We start from the raw sequence: 21,249 nt of genomic DNA on the forward strand, positions 1-21,249 counted from the left end.
TCCAAATCTTCTCTAACTATCATTAATAATTCTTTACAACTCTAACCCTTTATTCTATACAGTATACACCATCTTCTATACTGTTTTCCATTTTAGATTCAAATCTCTGTTGTATGATTTTCATAAAGATCTTATAATCATTGTTACTCAATGCTATCAGTCTCCAGTTTTTTTAATTCTCTTTTACCTTCTTTCTTTCTTATGAATTTACGTATTCTGCTACAAAATTCATGATAAATAAAATCCTAATTTAACCATTCATTCAAATCTATAAAAATATTTTTTGCTAATTGTTTAAATTTTTATGCATTTCATACCCTATTCCATCTTTTCCTGCTGCCAAATCTATATTTACTTTTCCTAGTATTTTATCTAGTGCATTTAAAGAAATCTCCTTTTCCAAATCGTTATTCTCTTTTTCTATTAACTTCATAATCTTTTCCTGTATTCTTTCTATTTCTCCTTTTACATTTTTATTTGCCTCAGTCCACTATCATCTTCCTTTAATAATCTGCTTATGTAACTTGAAACTTCATCTCGTTTTAAAAAAAATATTTTTGCTTATATAATAACTTTTTCTTTTTTTCTTAATTTATGTCACATAATTCTTTTTCTTTGTCAAAATATACTCTGCATTGCATTCTAAATATTCTAAAGCATTGTTATATATCTTTTATATTTTTCTTCCTCTACTTTTCTCATGCCATATTGCCACCGTAGAAAAAAAAAGAACAGTTCTTTATATTTTTCCTTGAATATCATTCACTATCCAGACCGATTTTTATAAAATGTTCTCATGGCATTATGGTCTTTCCATAAGTGTACTACTAATCTTTTTCCTTCTTTATTCCATGCTTTCTCATTCATCCTTTTTATTCCTTTGCCTATTTGTATATATTTTTAATTTTCTTTTATCTCTAGCCATATTGCAAAATTATCAGAAAATCCTGTTTGAACTATATCCCCTTCTTCTACAACTAAACCTTCTGATACTATAAAATAATCTATTTCAGTTCTATATATAGCCCTTTTGTAAGTCCATGAACTTTTGTCTCAAAGTTTTATCTTACTACATCTTATAACTTTTAATATGCTTCTTATAGCATTTCCTTTTTTTCTAGCCTCTTAAATCACAGTTAAAGTCTTCCATTAGTATAATATTCATATTTGTCACCACATAGTCTAAAATCTGATGAAATAAGCTTCCCATTTCTTTATAATTAGTTTAAACATATAATGTTATAATTCTATATACTTGTTCTTTTCATTTTAAATCTACAGTGATTAACATTCACACTGTTGCTAAAGTTACATCTACGGTATCTTTACTATCTCTACTATGTTTTTACAGAATATGGCTATTCCAGAACATTTCTCATTTCGCAAACTCTAGATTATCTTTCCTCTCCATAGATTCTCTGTTTGTAATCTTTCTTAATCTGTTAAAAATATTATGTCTTCTAATATAATTACCTCTACATATCATGTATTACACAACTCCAAAAGCTCTCCTCCTCTTCCTGTATTCTTAATACTATTCACATTTGCAGAAAGCACTCTAAAATTGCCATTTTCCCTTTCCCTTAGATTCATGGATTCATAAGTTCCTACCTAATTACTACGTTAGCTTTCTTAATAGCTCATAATGAGACTAATCCATGTCCTTGCAAGAGGTGAGAATCAAATGCTATACCTTGTGTCTGTGAGTCAAACACCTTAACCATTACACTAATCTCAGTAATTAGCTGTATATATTTTTTTTCATCCATCCCCTAGCATTTTTGTAATTAACCCTTTACATTTTTGTCTGCCTTTTACATCTTAACAAATAGAATTCTTTTTTCCCTTTACTACCTGCCAATTTCTTTCTTTGCCATCATTTATTTCAGAACCCTCTTCCATGTCCTCTTTATTTTTATTTTCCTTACTCTTACTTTCATTTTTGCAATCCATCCATAAGTGTCCTATTGTTACATCTGTAACATTGCAATTCACATTTTTGCATCATGTCACATTTCCCCATCAATATAATATTTTCTTTTGTCATAGTTACTTATCAAATGTTCTTCTCTTCCACAAAACATGTTTGGGTTGTCCCCATTATTTTATGACACCCCCTTTCCCCTCCATATTTATCATGATTGGTATATGTATACTTTTTCTCTTTCTATTTTAGCACAATATTACAATTCCAGCCACCAGTCCATAAATCCCTTTTGTCATAAACTTTTGCAATGTCCAGTGATTCTTTACATAACATTTTCAAATGTATTTTCAAACTCTCTTTGCTACTTCTGTTCAAAACTGTACACGTATTTTCTTTTTTATTTCCCTGTTAAATGATTTTATCACATAAAGATTCCATAGGTTATAGTCTTTCTTTTTTCATATTCCCCAATAAAAATTTCCAGCAAGAAAACAGTCTCAAATATAATATCACAAAATGTCTGTTTGTTAATAAGAATAAATGCTATTACCTCATGTGCTTTTATATCCAAAGGATCTATTAAATTGTCTTACAGTTCATACCTGTCCATTTCTTTGTCTTCTTTACTTTCAATCCTTACCATGCAGTATTGTTTTTCATTTTCTTCTGCCTTCTCTTTGACTACTCCACTTTTGTCTTCTTTTACTTTCTCTGCATATGTTTTCTTTTCCATTTCACCATTATTCTTCAGGATTGTCTCTGTCCTTCTTTTATATTTTCTCTATAATACCTCCCCCAGAAAACATCTCTTTCATTTTCTGGCTCACTTTGCACTACCATTTCTTTAAGTAAATTATCCTGCAAGCCTACCAACTTGAGGGTTACAATAATATATCTACCATTTGCTGACTCATCTCCATCAGACTTCTTTGAAACATTTCCTCAAAATCCCTGACATATTCTCCAGTCTTAATATTTGCTTTCTCCACTTTTTCTTTCACCACTCCATCATATTCTCTCTTCAGCTGCCTCCCTGTTTCTCTGGGCCACCTCTGTCCCTGAAATGCAAACAGGAAGTGTTCTTCTAAAATGGATCCCACTCACAGCAATGACAACTAGGGTTTTTTTATTGCTATACATACATTACATATTATTTACATATTTATATATTTACATTATGTTCATATATTTACAAATCTCTGTACATTATAAACTTTAATTTACGCATCCTACCCACTCTATTATCCACAACTAAAACATTATTTTCTCCAGAATCTTTGTCAAAGTCCATTTCTCATTGTACTTAATTTAATTTACTCTCTTGTTCCATATAGTCCATGAAACATTAAATATTACTCTGTCCATTTTCTCCACTTCTTCCTGTTTTCATGCACCATAATAACCACATTCTATTATGTCCATATTTATTTGCTCAGATTTTAATAAACTTTTCACCCTATTGTGTTTACATAATTCTTTCCACAAAATTATGAACTCATTCACATTTCAAAAACACATGTGCAATAATCTCAAACTCTCTACATTTATTACATATTGTATCTTGCTTTTCTTGTATGGCATCTTTGTCATAACCAGCAATTTTCTAGCAGTCAATGTCCATAAAAAAATCATTGCATTCTTTAATCTCTTTATAGTTATTATAGCCCATCATTATGTTTTTTTCTTATCTATTTCTAAATCTTTCAATAGATCAATGCAATGAAATGCTTTCATAATATTTAAGTATCATTCCTTTCTATTTTTCTCACATATTTTTTTTCCATAACTCGTTTTTGTTTTGGTACTCTTTCATTATTTCATTCCCAATGTTTTTACTTCTTTTTTTAACTTACATTCTTCCTCACAAATCTTTGTATTTATAATGTAGTATCCTTTCTATCAGTTTTTTTTAATTTTCCTTCATAATTCCTTTTAATACCTTATATAAAATTAATGATCCTGCATGTACTATTGGGTTTATTAAACCCAAGCCTCCTTGCTCTTCTTTCATATATAGAATCCCTGGATTCTCTGGATTCAGTCTAGAGCCCCATATAACAGAAAATATAATCATCATTAGTTCCTTTTCATACTTAATAGGAATCATATAGATGCTAGCAACATAAGCATTTCTCCTATTGCCCTGGTGATCAACAAGTGTGCTTTTTTCTATATGAAAATCTATATGATTTCCAAAAATTAGTCATATATTTTACTTCCTTGAGTACATTATCACATTGTTGTCTGTATTCGTTCCTTCCAAATGTTAATCCTAATATATTTACATATTTTTCATTAACCTCAACACCTCCTATCATACCTTCAAATCCTTTACTTTTCTCCTTATTTAGACTTAAACCATTTTTTTAATTTATACTTAATTGTTTATTTACTTTTTCCATCCATACTTTATTTTTAACAAATAGTACAATGTTATCCATATAATTATACATTATTGGGAATTGCACATCTTTCTTCATTTTGTATCCACCAGTACTTGACATTTTATTCATTTTTTTCACTATTACATTCATAACTTATGCAAAAGTTACTTTACTAGCTGGGCAGCACATTCTATTTTTATTTCTTCCCCAATCCAACCATTTACATTTAGTTTCATATAGTTCCGTTTATAAACAGCTTTTTTATTACTTGCAATTTTTTTTGCTTACATTATAGGCCTGCAAAATTCCCCATAAGGATATATTGAATATTATCATAAGCTTTACTTATATCCCCTTTCATAACCTTCACTTCTATATTTTTATTTATATTTCCTTTTTAAATATAAATTTTATAACTCCTGTACATATATCTTTTTCTTTAATTCAGTGTCTAACCATTCATTCATAACTTCTATAAAATTATTTTTTGCCACTCTTTCATTTCTTTATACATACCATATTCAATTCCATCCAGTCCTATTGCAGAATTCATGTTAATATCTTTTATAAGTTCATTGATTTCTTTCATGGATATTTTTTTTGTTCTAAATACTCAATATCTTCCTTATTTAATTTTTGACCTTTATAAATTTGTTCTATGTTTCTTCTCTCTTAACAAATAATTCCAATACATATTCTTTATTTATTTCATATATTCCTTCTTGCTGTCGTACTTGCTTACCTTCCTTATTTTTTAATTCTGTTATTTTTCCTTCTTTTATTATTTTACTCAGATATGGGGCTACCTCTTCTTTATTTCATTGTAAATAATATTTAGGCTGATACGACAAGTTGTTAATTCTAATTTGATTCATTTTATATATTTCTCTTTCATTTTCATAAAACACATTTTTCTTCTCTAATACGTCTCTAAATGTTTCTTGACTTAATATCTTATATCTCTCTTTCTCTTTTCTTCTTTTTTTTCTTATGCATTCTAAAAATACCTTTTTTATATATTTTACTTTAAAATTAAGCCACCAAACAGTCAAATTCTCATGATTTTTCCATAATTCCACAAGTTCTTTTTCTTTTTTCTAAATCTAATTAATTTTCATTAATTCTCTTTATTCCTGTTCCCATACACATATATATATATATATATATATATATATATATATATATATATATATATATTCTTAATTTTCTGTACTTTAACCCATATTGCCACATGATCTGAAAATGCTGCATACTTAATTCCTTTTTTATAACTTTTAAACTATCAGATATTAAAAAAATAATCAATTTCTGTCCTAATTCCATTACTTTTATACATCCGGTGGTTATTCTCCCATACACTTAACTTTCCACTTGTCATAATTTCTTTAGCTATTTTAACATCACAATCACTCTCATTTTTCCTTAAATTACAATTGAAATCACCCACCACTATAATGTCCATATTCACACAATCATATTCAAGAATATTTTTAAACATTAGTTCTCTTTCTTTTTTTTGTTACCTATGCATATAAAGCTATAACTCTATACACATATTGTTTCCATCTCACATCTATTTCTGTAGATTGGCCTAGTTCCACTATGGTTGCATCTAATGTTTTAATACTTTCTTGACATAATATACAAATGCTCAAGCATGTTTCTTTCCCCATGTTCCAAACTATCACACCATTCCAAAGTTTTTCAGTTTGTGTTCTTTCTTCCTCTGTTAATAATCTGATGTCTTCTAAAACAATAATATGTGCATCTACTGCAGCATACCATTGTAATGTACTTATTCTCCTTTTAAGATTGTTCATACTGTTCATATTTAAAACTAATATTTTCAGCTTTTAAGAAGTTAGTATAATAAAATGTTTATCTCTTTCCTTTCTTATTTTCTCTATAAACATGTTTCTGAATTTTCTTTTCCTTTCTTTAACTCTTTTCCCTATCAATTGTTTTCTATTTCTTACTGTGCACCAATCTGTTTATTCCTCACTTGTCCCCTCTGTTTCTTTTTCCTAGTTATTTTCCTTAACTTCATGCATAACCTCTTTATCAGTTATATATTTTTGTACATTTTCTTGTATAACACATTCTACTATCTCTTTCTCCTGTATAACTTCAGTTTCATTTTCATTTTCTTGCACACTCATTTCACATTCTAGCCTTGAATGACCAGTGTTGCCACATTTTTTGCACTTTAAATCACATTTTTTGTTTTATGCCATGTTTTGTCACATAAATAACATCTTGTTATATCACATTCATTGATTAAATGGTCATTTTTCTACAAAAATAAGTTTTTGGTTGACCCCTGCTTTAAAAAAAAAAAACTATTACCATTAACATTAATAATAGTAGGTATGTGCATAACATTATAATTTTTCATTTTCAGTATTACTCCACATTCCTATCCCCCAGTCCATAGTCCTCTTTCATCATATACTTTTGTAGTGTCCATTACTCCTTTAATGTTCCTTCAGTTCATTTGCTTCAACTTCAGTTCTAAACTGGATCATTATTCTTTTTTTTTTGTTTGTCTGTAAAATGCTTGCATGACATATTCTGACTATGGATAGATATTTTTATTTTGTTCATATGCACCCAAAATATTTTCCATGGCCTGCCCAGTCTCAAATAGCAAGTCACAAAAAGTCTGTCTATTAATTAAAATTAATGCTCTTACCTCTTCTGCTTTGACACTCAGAGGTGCTATGACAGAGTCCCAAACCTTATATATGTCCAAACATTCTTCTTTTTTACAGCTCACATGTACTATATACTTCTTTTTTGTTTCTTTTATTTCTTCTTTCTTCTTTGCTCCTTTTCAAACAGTTTGTGCATACGTTTTTGTCTCATGAACTTTTTCTAACACAGTCTCTTCTTCTTCTTTTTCTTCTTCTATTTTCTCCATGATGTCACGCCATGAAATTACTGCTCCACTTTCTGGTTCACTTTGGTTTACTATTTCTTCTAAATAATCATCCTGCAACCCTCCCAACAGGAAGGTTGTAATTATGCATTTCTCAAAGGTAACTGTCTCTACTTCAAACAATCTCCTCTGAATCCATCTCTGTTACAGCTACAATCTCTTTTTTCTTCCAATATCACTGTTTTTCTGCACCCAAAGCATCAGAAAATAACTTCTGGTAGCAATTCTACCATTTCAGCTACATTTTTATCAACCTTCACTTAATTTTCAGCCAAAACTGAATCAGACATATTTTCTTCCTGTTCCTCATGGCTGCCTCCACAGCTGGATGGGAAACAGGAAGTCAGGATGTGTAACACACAAATTCTTACTTCAACTATCAAGAGTAGGAGAAGTTACCTGATGCCCTGGTCAAATTTCCCCCAGTAGTATGAATGCCACCACAGATCTTCACCTTGAAAGGAAGCTGCTAGCCTCTTAGCTAGGATGGGAAAGAGAAAATTTACCCCAGGACTGCCCCCTGTACCACTAATGAACAGATGCAGTTTCTAAATATTTTATTGCATGCATGGGTCCTCTCAAAGTACTTGTGGTATGATCCCAGTTATTCTCATTAGGGGTAAGATATAATTATCGGCCATGGGATAGTTAAGACCAATCTATAATTAAAGGGAATAGGTTATTCTGAACACAAAACAGCTAGTCTTAAAGTGGCCTGCAAGGGCAGCTAGCCTAGGATGAACTAACCTATAAAAATAAATAATGTGTTGATGTGTGTGCATGCGTGTGTGTGTGTGTGTGTGTGTGTGTGTGTGTGTGTGTGTGTGTGTGTGTGTGTGTGTGTGTGTGTGTGTGTGTGTGTGTGTGTGTATACACATATGAGCATGTGTTTATAGTTTTGTTTGTTACTGCAATGTATGGACTAGTAGTGAGAACACTAGTGCTGTCAGTTCAAACAAAAGTGCTCTATTCAGAGACTCAGTAACCAGGCAATAATGTGGTGTTCCTTGATGTAGCTTTACCTTGTCTCTGAATCAAAGATTCTCACTGCTGACAGATCCAAATAAGCCAATTAGTGTGCTAATGGTATGAATGTTTTTGAATCCCTGGTCCAGTAACCGGAGTATAACCCAATTCCATCCTGCTCATCTTTCTTTGAAATGTAGACATTTTTCACAGTAAAACATTTATAATATATTAAGATTTTCACTAACCATTTCACACTCTTCACTGTCATTTTATGACTAAGGTCTGGATAAATTAAAACTTTTGAGGAAAATCAAAAAAATTCTTGCCTTTTTCATGAAAAGTCACACCACCACCTCATACACTGTTTTGGAAAACTATGGTTATATCCTTCATGTGTTGATTTTGGGTGGCAAAAGGCATTTTTAATTATTTTTGAACAAAACCTGTCTTTCATCACATCAGACATAGGTAAGGGTTCTTAATGGCAATGATCACAAAATGCATTTGTACAGGTTTCTTAACAACAAGTTTCTCATGTGTATCAGTTGTCTTTGGATGCAAATATAGGCACCTGAATATTCTGTTTTTGCATAGCTTTACAAATTCAATTAGTCATTGTGACTCTTACTTTAATTTAATCAATATGTCTCCACTCAAATGAAATATGGTCAACATCTGCTGCATATAACAAAGGTCTAGTAAATTTCATAGGTATACCTGTGATGTAAGGAATTACTGTTATGGCCCTAAACAGTTGAAAAACTTCTCAAATTTGATGTTTATCTAAAGTATAGATCTGATCCTTCCAGTTTCTTTGGATTTGTGCATCACATCTAGCAAGTCAAAGGTTGGTCTCACCCACAGTGATTGAAACGTAATTGATGAAGACTAGCATATCATTATATGAGAGGGTTAATTAATTTTTTCTATAAAAGAACAATAGCACATTTGTTTCCACAGTATTACCTTTCATTTTCTTTACCTCTTCCATCAATGTGTATAAAGACTTCACTGCCAGGCCTTCATGAAATGGTACAACATTTACACGACAAACTCCAAATCCCTTCATGAAGCCAGGAAATTGTACATAGGTATAACACAACTTACTATCAGGGACTAACATTTCTGGAATACTACATATGCTAAACTTTCTCAGAATTTCAGAGGCTGCATATGAAGATACGTAGTTAATGGGATGCACATCCCTCTATGAATGAGCATCTGCCAATATGAGAAACCATTTTAAGGAATTGTGCAACATACGGGACATCCATTCTAGTTCATGCTTTTTAGGCAATTCCCATTGGAAAGTACAGTTGTGTAAGTAAACTTGTCTTAACAGTGGATGAATGGTCAATGCTGCAGTAGCCTAAGCAATGTGGGTTAAATCCTGCAAGGATATAACAGGCTGTGCAGTTTCCAAAAGTTCAGTGCACTTTCCACATGCCCACACCTTTAGTCGGCTTGAGTTGAGCTGATTAAAATGATAGGTTTGGTTGCCAAGCCCTTCAGAGCTTTCATGTCAACAGAAAAAATCCACACCCTGATAAAACAGCACATCAAGAAATAAGGGGGATGAAGGGAAGGAACAGCTACTGCAGCAGTCATCATTCAAGCTTCTACTATAAAGCAATTTACTTACACAAATATACTATGGCCTTCATATTGCTCCCTGCTGCAGTAGTGCAAGCTATATGGGCAGATTATCATAATTTACAGATTTTGGGAGGTAGAATAAAGAGCCCAGAAGCCCATGGAGAATAGTCCTAGCAAATTCTGATCTAAACCAAGAGAAGGAAACAAGCTTATAGTTCTTTGTAAAAGTATGTACAGAGGACCAAGTTGGGCTTCTAAAATACTTCTAGAAACCCAGCCTTTTCCAAAAAGCCATAGATGAAGCCAAGACCCAGGTAGAGTGGAGTTTGAACATGCATGGAATAGTTTTGTTGTGATGAGTATAAAAAGGGTAATAGCCTTAGATAACCATTTGGAAATAGTCTCTTTGACTCAGATTGTCCTTTCTTCTTACCTTCACAAGAAGTGAACAATTAATACGAAGATCTGAAAGATTTATTTGAATCGAGATAGTACCCAAGTTTTCTATGAACATCCAAGGTACGGAGTATACTTTCTCCCTCATTTTTAGGTTCAGTAGAAAAAAAACAGAGAGATGAATAGTTTGGCATAAAGTAAACTCAGATAACACTTTAGGCACAAAAGACATATTAGTTCTCAATAAAACCCTGTCACTGTGGACTCACCAAAAGAGCTTGCAACTCAGATACCCTTCTTGCAGAGGTCAGAGCTGTCAGAAAAACTGTTTTCCATGTTAAAAATCTCAAGTCAGCCAGGGTAGCCAGCTCAAATGGAGCAAGTGTTAGCTTCTCTAACACAGAAGTAAGATCACAAGGAGGGGCCACCAGTTTTCTTGGAGGCCTCTTACACAAAACCCCTTTCAAAAACATTATAACATAAGAATACATTGAAAATGGAGTTTCCTTGGGCAGGCATCCTGAAATGGCTGACAAATGAACCTTGATGAAGGAGTAAGAAAGGCCGTTGGATAGTAAATCATAGAAATATTGCAACACCAGACAACATCTAGCCCAGAATGGGTGCTGGATATATTGTTGGCACCAACTAGAAAACATTTTCCATTTGGTAATGTATAATTTTCTAGTAGCAGGTTTTCTTGCCTTTGTTAGTAGCTGCTGTACACCCTTTTCAAACAAATGCCTAAAAAGGAATTAAGACCCTACCATCCAGACAGTCAATTGCAGTTGAATGGGGTTGGGGTGTATCAAACACCCACAATCTTGTGTGAGTAGATCCAGTTTGTGAGGAAGATTGTGGTAATTGCCTCTGGCCATTTCTGAAAAAGGGGAGAATCATTTTTGCCTGTCCAGAAGGGAGTTATCACAATGATCTTGGGGGACTCATTCTGATGCTAAAGGGAAACATGTATATAGGTGCGAAGGGTAGAAAGGCATTCAGGATCATTCCTTTCCAAGCAGAAGAAAAGGCATTTGTCTTCCAGGCCTTCTTACATGGAGCCCTGGATCAGAATCTTGCTAACTGATTATTCAGGGAAAAGGCAAATTGATTTATTATTGGAATTCCCCACAGATGGACCAAATTTTGGAAGATCCCACAATCTAGTTTCCATTTGTGAGGGTCTGCCCTTGACCTGCTTAGGTTGTCTGCCACATAATTTTGCTCTGACAGAATATAGGATGTCTGTAGAGTGAGATTGTGCTGTGAAGCTATTTCCCAAGCTAATATAACTAGTCTGCAAAGGGGGAATGACCTAGTTTCCCCATTGTTGATGATGTATCACATGACTGTGGCTTAGCTTGTAACAACTTGAAGTGGTCTCAAGGCATCTGTGATGACTGCCAGCTTTGGAAAATGGAGGGGGGGAGAAGGGGATATCTGGATTTAAGGATATTTGCTGTCTCCTCAAAATGATTTCCTTTCTGATGGCCCCCAACAGTGGTATTTGAAAGGAGAAATTATGTTGATATTGAGACCAAAGAAACTTCAGATATCATTGCATCTTTCTGAAGTGGAATCTTGCCAGGGGATTTATGAGAATCATACATTGCAACCTCTTAGAGAATGAAATCTGGAGAAAGCTGTAAAGAGTGGGGAGACAAAGGCTGAAAATAGGGATATTTTTAAATATTGACCTTACAAACTTAGAGGGTTGATAGAAAAACAGGTTTTTCATTAGCCTGAATTTTCTGAAAGGTATGAAGTCCTAAACCCAAATGTCTATCATTATTTTCTGAGTTCATTTCTCAATGATTTACCATTGATTTGCCATAAAAATCACAATTTTATGAGAAACGGACAAAAATGCAAGGCAAAATCTGGACAGTTGAGAGGTATGATGAGAATCATAGATGCCATGGGACCCGAAATCCTGAGGTATTCCCCTCACAGTGACAAAAGTCTGCATGTAAAATATTACAAATAGATCTAGGTATAGAATTATTTTTTGGCTGTGGAAGAAAGGCTCTTTTTTTAAAATAAGAAACATCTTTATTGAATTATCACTTATGACATAGGCAATCATACATTTATATAAAAGAAAACAAACCATATTGAGATTTTATCAGTTACAAACATTATACATCACATATAATCTTTACCACAGTCATTGTCAGTCAAACATTACATAGCTCATTCATTTCCTGTCCGCCCTTAAACCTCATTCCTCTTCCAAAACATTATCCTGCATGTATTGTTCCCATTTTTATGTAATTTGTTCCTACCTTTTTCTAAAGATCCCACTTCCATTTTTTTATCTTTGTTACTATATTCACTACTTCCAGTATAGTTGGTTTAGACTTCGATTTTGATTTGATTTCGATTTTCTAGTAATTGCTTTTTTGACAGCCACCAGAATTAAACTCAATAGGCCTTACTATGTCTAAGCAATTCCAGTTCTGTATCACAGCTCAAAAACAATAATTTCCTTTGTTACACCAATTTGCTCGCCCATTATTTCAGACTGATTAGTCTGCAGGGAATCTTTAATGTCTGCCAACTCATTACACTCCCAAAATATATTTTCCCAATTACCTCTTTCTTCCCTCTCACAACTCCAATATTTGCAATCTACCTAAAAAAAAAAGTTTTCGGAGTCTGCTTGGGTTACAAAAATACCTATGCAAGCACTTCCGAGCAAAAATCCTAAACCTACTAGACTATGTTGCATATTTAGGAGTCATACATATATCCTCCCATTGTTTCTTTGTGAATTGCTTATAAAATCTTCCCAATCCTTTCTAACCTCCTCTGATTGATTCCTATAGTTATCACGCTATATTTTATATGACATACTAATTATCCTTTTTTTAACAGCAGCTTTTGTTCTAGAGTCTACTAAATGTTCTTTGAACAGCGTTGACTCTCTGACACCTGAAGAACCTAATCCTGTGTGAAGGAGTCAAAAAAGAGTTTTGAATTTCCCCTTGGAATCCCAGCTTGTGTAAGAGATCTGTCACCCAAGTAAGAGATTCCTGACACTTCAAAAATAGATTTTGCAAATATAAGAAAGTCATCTAAACTGGGAAAATTGTGGCTAGCCTGCAATAAGTTATAACTGGAGCAAGACATGTTGTGAACACTCTTGATGAAGTGGATAGCCCATAGGGAAAGGCAGAGGAGTGATAATGATATCCAGACACACGAAACCTTAAGAAATACCTGAATGTCTGGATGAATAAGGATGGGATGGCAAGCATGTTTTAAACCTAGAGCTACTAGGAAACTTGAATAAAGAAGAAAAGGTAACAGGTTGTGAAATGACAGCATTTTGAACATGGGTACTATTAAAAATGCGTTTAAGAAAGAAAGATCCAGAACTGGTTTCCAAGCATTTTATTTCTTTGGTACAAACACATCATTGAAAAAAAAAACTTTTCCCACCTGGGAAGGAGGAAATGGTTATATCACTTCCTGGGACAGCATGTCATGAAGAACACATGGAAATAAAAAAAAAAGTCTTGTCTGATTGATTGGGGATTACCACCTGAAAAGGAGGAATTTCCTCCTACTGCCATCTGTAACCTTGATGAATGTTCTTCAGAACCCATTTGGATGATCATATTTCTGGAAGAGCAAAGGAGACTGCCAGGTTTTTTTTTTTGGGGGGGGGGGGCAGAGTCACTTACATAGTTTTTCTGACTTGCTGGACTGTCCTTGTTTTTATGGGGATTCCTGAATTTTTTTGTAACCCCCTTGCCATTTCTTCCTAAACATCTCTTTACCTGCATTTTCTTGAGAATGTTTATTTTGATTTTTGCCAAAATTAATGACTCCCTTAAAAAATTTGGAAAAGGATGGTTGAAAAATCCAGAGATTCCCTGAATCATCTTACCCCTCTCACCATACTTTTTTATCACCTCTGCAACATAGGATGAAAAACTAAATCTCTATCCAATGGATAATTTACAATATAATTTTTAACATCATATGGGAGGTTCTGAGACTGCAGGTAGGTAACTCTCCTCAGAATAGTGCCAGTGGCCAAAAACCCGGAAGATGTATCAACTGAATCATACCCACAACTGTAAACAATGAATAGTGATTTGTCCAATAGAAGAAATTCAATTATTTAAAACAGATTTTTTCCTGAGAAGAAGATACTGCAGCCAAAACATTTTACGTACTTTCACAGTCAGAAGAAACCTTATATTAGTATATCAATTCAAAATTATGAAAAAATTGCAGAAGCACACTTTTTTATTTACCATCCTTCTCAATAATCTTCCCAGCCATATGAGAAGAGTAAAATTAGAATTAGTTGAATCTTTAGTAGTATGTTTAAGTAAAGGTATAGCAGCTGGCTCAGGTTTGGGAAGAGTGCATAAAAACTTAAAAGATTGAGGAACTTTATACATACTATCTGCCTTTTAGGGGCAGCTGTCTGACTATCAGCACACATGCATCCTCCAAAGTTGAAAGAACTGATGATTCTGAAATTCGTTCAGTAATAGCTCATAGTATTTTCTGAAGGAGTAAGAAACTTTAGTGTTCTCCCATTGAAAACAATGGGACATTCTGGACATACTGTCAGAGAAATAAAAAAAAAAACACAGGGAGAGTCAGAGACTGAGCCCTCTTCTGAGTCTAAATCAGAAATCTGTGGAGAAAACCCTATATCTGCCCCTTCATCTTCCAGTTTGAGGAGGAGTAGATACATAGTATCATAGGATCATAGAAAGTTACTAGGTGATTGGCCTTGAGGCCCTTACAAGCCTAGCCAAGAATTTAGCCCATGGTCCAACAAGTCAGCACCAGATTCCCCTGTCCAGCAGGGACACAGGTGGAATTCCAGGGGTGCATTTTCTGTTCTCCATACAGTTATCCAGGTCACACCTAAAAAGGATTAATGAGGTACTCTGCTTGACGTGGAAAGAGAGTCTATTCCACAGAAGGGGAGTCTCTGGGACACAAATCTGTCCCATCAACAAATCCTACTGATGGCATGTTTTTGTTTTCTGTTTCTTTTTGGCAGGAACAATGGGGACACTTCCCCAGAGAGAGGCCCAACATTCTGACAAAACAGGGAAACTTTCCCTGTTCTCTTTCCCAGGACTGGCAAACATATGTCTCCCCTGCCCACTGAGGGGACCCCAAGAGCTGCAGGGCATGTGGCTAACCCCCATTCCATAGTGATGTAGGTACTACACCAGACAAATCTGGGGTAAAAGATGATTTGTCTGTGGTACAACTAATGGCCACAGCAGAGTCACCCATTTGAGGCTGAAGCAAACTGTTAGCCTGCTGTGTTGGCAATGACTGCTTAACCTTTTCTTTTTGTAGCTGGAAGAAAGATGTACTGTCAGACCAATAGTTTGTTCCATGTCGAGCTGAAAATGGTGCCTCTTTTCCAGGAAAAACAAGCAGCAAAAATAGTCACAATTTAAAGTCCTTAAAAGTCTTTTTTTTTTTAGAAAACACAGTGGGAAATCATTTTAGAACATTTTCCTCACCCTCAAAAGTAAAACAAACATAATTTCTACACAGAAGAAAAATGTTTTTAAATACTTTAAAAAACTTTTAAACTGAAAAGAAAAAAGAGCACTAGCATTTAAAAATACAATATAGTCTCATGACAGTCCATTAAAAAGCAAACTCGTAGCTTTAAAATAACTTTCTTGAACAGTAAAGTGTTATTAAACAAACATTTAAAAAAGAAAAAAAAATCTTGAAGTAACTTACCTGTCCAGCAAAGGAATCGTAGAACCTGCTCATCAGGCCTCAGTGTTCAAGTACTCTTCAGCAGCAGGAAAGTTCTGAAGAGCCTGGTGTTCACAAATGTATTTTTGGTCAGCTGTGATTGAGTTGAGTAATGACTTTGGCATACGAAAGGTACAGTAAAGCTTTGGAAGCTGGCTGGTTATTATATCAATGTAGAATATAACCCATATAGCTTAGGCTACTGCAGCAGTGATCACTATGAAGAACTTCAAGGGTACATTCAGAGGTATTTTACTGTTGGCTTTACAATCACCAGCCACATTTATATTTTCTAGTGCCCTGATTAAGTCCATATCACCATTCATATGATCTGGCTAAACTTTTCATTCTAGACACTGTTGGATGAATATTGTCAGTATTATAGAAAAATTGGAGAGAAAAATTAAAATATTAGACCTCCACATTACACAACCCACTTAGACACATAATGCTGGTCTTGTAGTATGGCATGCCATAAGTCTTGTCTCAGCTCTTTTAGACTGGAACATTTTTATATATTCATATTGCACTTATTTTACTGCCTGCACTTTAACAAAGTCGTTTTTGTGTTTAAATTACCTGTTTAACTGTTTGTAGGCTACACACTCAAGTGTGATAGCCATTTCTGTGCATTTAAAGTGTTTTTTTTTATTTTATCTGCTTTATTTTCTGAAAAAAAAAAAAAAACTAAAAAATACTTGTTTTTCAACCTTTCTAAGATAGTATAGTCCAGTTTTCAGGTTAGTGCTGAATTCAGGGCTGTGTTACAAGTTTCTTTGTTTGCCCATACCTTACTTGGATAGAAGGAAGTTTCTCTGTTCACTGTGAAAGTGGGAGCTTTGAGCAGCCTATCTGTCCCTGGAGGAGTTGATTCATCCCAGAAATTAATAGTTTATTGGCCATTTTGGGCTAATTTCTATCTCATTCATTTCCCTGCTATAAAACCTGCATTTGCAAGGTTTTGCGTGCCGTGCAGTGCTGGTTAGCTAGGGTATAACTATTCCCAGCACCACAAAGTCTACTCTTCAATTTTTCCCTTGGAACTAGACAAACTTTCAACTTAAGCACTCAAACCATTCACTTTTTATCCTGGCACTTGCTCAAAACTCATAGCAAACACTAATAACCCTTAGCACTAGACCCCCTTATACTGTAGAGAAGGACATGGCTCTCTATTCGACCTCACCAGCCAATCAGTAAAACAGTTCACTGTTCCTATCCAGGCATGTCCAAAGGGCAGTTTCAGGTGTACTCTCCGGTCCAACTGGTGAATCTGGGCATTTTGAAGCAATGTTACAATTGCCTCATGTACACAGACAATCCTCTCCTCCTTCCACCAAACACTAATACATGCGAGAGATGCAATTATGCAGCCAAACTGGAGGTTAAGCTCTCTCAACCCAAGACTGGTCCAAGCAGTCAAGAGGAGAAGGGAATTACTTGCACCACACCACCAGTCTCACATAGACCTATGAAACCAGCACCGGCAGAAAACACACATAAATACACGAAAACATGCTCAGAGGCTTTAAATAAAAATCTGCAAATGCAACAGAGACCTCCAAAGCAGACATCCAAGAAACCTCCACCCCCCAACAAAAAACATGAAATATATACTTTGCAAAACCAGTGTGCCACACAATCCCAGCCCTTAAGGCAAAATAACATACCCAACACACTAGTAATAGGTGACTTTATAGCCAGGCATACTAATGTCCCACTCACTAGGCTGAACAAGGAGAAGGTTACTAATAGCTGCCTGTCAGGTGCCAGGATCTGCCACATAACACAAGCACTCAGGTCACTCCAGAACAAGTACAAATACAAATTTGTCATTGTCCATGTCGGTGTGAATGACCTGAGCCGTACCTCCCTGGACTACATCAAAAGAGACATGGAGGAGCTCTCTGATTACGTAGCCCAGGCCGGTATGGCCCTGACCCTGAGTAGCATCCTGCCCTCACCAAGAATGATACCACGGTATAGAGAAGAAATGATCAATTCCAACAATTGGCTAAGCTTCTGGGGTCATTCAAAGGGGATACAGTGTCTGTCAGCCTGGGATGATATGCTTGATAAGCCACTCTGCTTCACTAGAGACAGCTTGCACCTGTCACCCTTAGGCTTTTGAATACTGGCTAAGGATCTTGTCACCTCCATAGTGCCTTTATTAGGCAAAGGTCAAAAGACAAACCCACTGCTGTAAATAGCACAAGTAACAAAAAACTGAGGGTAATGCTACTCAATGCCAGAAGTCTAAACCTCAAAATGCATGCATTCGAGGCACTCCTCAGTATGGAGAAAATCGATATATGTGCAGTAATAGAAACCTGGTTTAAAGCTCCAGAGAGCACCCCAGCACTACCAGGCTACAACTCATACCATACATTTCGGCCACAAAATCCGGACCGAAATACAAAAGGCGGGGGCGTATCCATATTCATCATGGATACCCACACCTCCAGGTTAATGGCACAGCACAATGCTTCAGAGATCATCCACGTGCAACTAACAACAGGCAAAACTGCTATTCAAATTACAGCTTGCTACAGATCACCCACCATGTCCCAGGACCCCCACTCCGCATTCCTAGAAACACTGGGAAACGTAAAAGTCCTTCCAAACACCCTGATATTGAGTGATTTCAATTACCCAAACATTAACTGGGAGAACTACTCAAGTGCAAACTCCCTTGCCCAACATTTCCTAGAATTTATAAACTCAAATGCCCTGGATCTACTGGTCAACACCCCCACCAGAGGTGACAACATATTGGATCTGGTCATCACCAACATGGGCGACCGGTGTTCCACACTGGAGGTCAACCCCTCGCTGGTGAGATCTGACCATAAACTAATCACTCTGGATATCCACATTATGCCACCACCCCCGGTCAAAGAAACCACCGTGAAAAACTTTTCAAAAGCAAACTTCACGTAACTTAAGACTGAGGTGGGAAGTTTCAAAGCCCTCATGCTAAAGGATAACGCTGTCCAAGCTGCAAATTTATTTACTAATGCACTCTATGGGCACCTACAAGAATACATGGATCATGCTATCCCAAACAAAACCAAGACTCACTCCTCCAAGAAAAGGAAACCAGTCTGGTGGACCCCTGCCATAAACAAGCAAAACAATAGAAGGAGGAAACTAGTACAGAAAAGAGTAAAATCCCAAGATGGGAAGACATCCCTGATCAGTATCAGCAAGAAACTACATTCTCTCATAAAAAACCATCCAAGGTGAGCTTCGAAAGAAAAATTGCCCATGGACTCCAAAGATAACCACAAGGCATTCTTTAGCTATGTCAAAAATCTACGTGGCAATTCTTAGATCTGCTCAGAGTTAGTGCAGAATGGCACAAAATACACTCAATTGACTGATATCACCAATATCCTGGCAGACAGGTTCAGTGCAAACTTCACCCCCTCTCACCCCCAAAAGGGTCCATAACTATACAAGAAGAATGTAGTGCCCCTGAAATTACAGACAGGTTAAAACAACTGATGGTGTCCGAGGCTGCATCCTACATGAGCTCAAAGATGAACTAACCCCTCACCTAAACAGACTGTTTAAACTCAGCCTCTCCACAGGCTACATGCCCACAGAGTGGTGCACAGCAATGGTTATTCTGCCCCACAAAGGTGGAGCCACAATGGACCCAAGGAACTATTGCCCTATAAGCTTGACTAGCTTGGTCTGCAAAGCTATGGAATGCATCATCATGGATCTCATTAACAGAGGCATAGGAAACCTTCAAACACTGGACCCTTCCCAGTTCGGCTTTGTTAACGGCAGATCACACCTCCTAAACCTGGTGGACTTCTTTGAGACAGTTATCAAGGCTATAGATGAGGGAAAGGTGGTCCACACAGCCTACCTAGACCTCGCAAAGGCCTTTGACACTATTCCCCACTCAGGTATTATAGACAAGCTCACCAGCCTGAACATAAACCCCTACATCACGAGATCGGTCACCAACTGGCTCATGTACAGAACCCACATGTCAAGAGTCGTGGGAGCTAGGTCTGACTCTAAACCAGTTACATATGGCATTCTCCAGGGCTCAGTCCAAGGACCCCTCCTGTTTGGCATATACTTCTCAGAGGTACAGGCAAGCACAGGAGGACTATGGCTGCCCAGGTTCACAGACGACTGCAAACTAGGGGTTATAAATAACTCTCTGGCTGACACAAACATCCTCCAAAAGGGTCTCACTGAGACAGATACCTGGTGTCAAAACCATGGCCTCAAGCTAAATGCCAAAAAGTGCAGTCATCCCCTTTGGAAAAAACAAAGTACCCACAAACTACCACATAGGTGGTAGCCCCTTAACTATGGGAGATGTAATAAGGGATCTGGGGACCCACGTAGATAGTAACCTCTTCTTTTATTAATCACATTGCCAAAGAGGTTAAAAAATCCTTCTATGTGGCCCACCTAATCACAAAACAGTTTGCATCCAGATCGAAAGAGGTCATTGGGCCCCTCTACGCATCACTCATCAGACCAATCATAGAACACAATGCCCCATTTGGGATGTACCTTACAAGACATCTGCAACAACTGGAAAGACCACAGAAGTACCTCACCAAGAGAATCACTGGCCTCAAGCAGATGTCCTATCCAGCACGACTGAAGAAACACCAGCCATACTCGGTTGCATACCGCCTTCTCAGAGGTGATCTCTGCCTGACATACAAGGCCATGTCCAACCCAGAATTGATGGACATGCTACAACTAAAGAAAAGCATATCCCCTCGAGCCACACACTCCAGGGATCTAAACCTCACCACAACAAAAAATAGGATGTGCTGGAGGGATAGATTCCTGTCCTAGATACTTCCCGTGCTCTGGAACAAGATTATAATCTACATTAGGCAGAGCTCCTCGCTAACCCGCTTCAAGAGAAACCTTGATGAGTGGATGGGAAACAGAAAGTTTACCCCAGGGATCACTACAATGGCTTTGCTGGACAGAGGTACAGGGAACTAAATTAAGAGGGCGGTGAAAGCCAACATATTCCGGCTAGGCTTATAAATGCGTTCAGGCAGATAGCCTAGCACCTACCTATGAACCTATGAGCCTATGATCTTGCAACATAGTTATCTGTTTGCAGCCCAGTATTTAATTTATTTATGAAACTCTCATTTTCATTGGTAATGAGTTTAAAATTACAGTATCACCCTACCAGAGAGTGGAAACATAGCATGAGTAGAACTTACTTGACTAATACATTACAGTTGTAGTGATTTGTTTTGTATGAGCATTTAAGTTTA

The sequence above is a fragment of the Protopterus annectens genome, chromosome 2.part0 (genome assembly GCF_019279795.1).
Source record: "Protopterus annectens isolate FY-2018-M chromosome 2.part0, PAN1.0, whole genome shotgun sequence".
Taxonomy (NCBI): Eukaryota; Metazoa; Chordata; order Ceratodontiformes; family Protopteridae; genus Protopterus; species Protopterus annectens.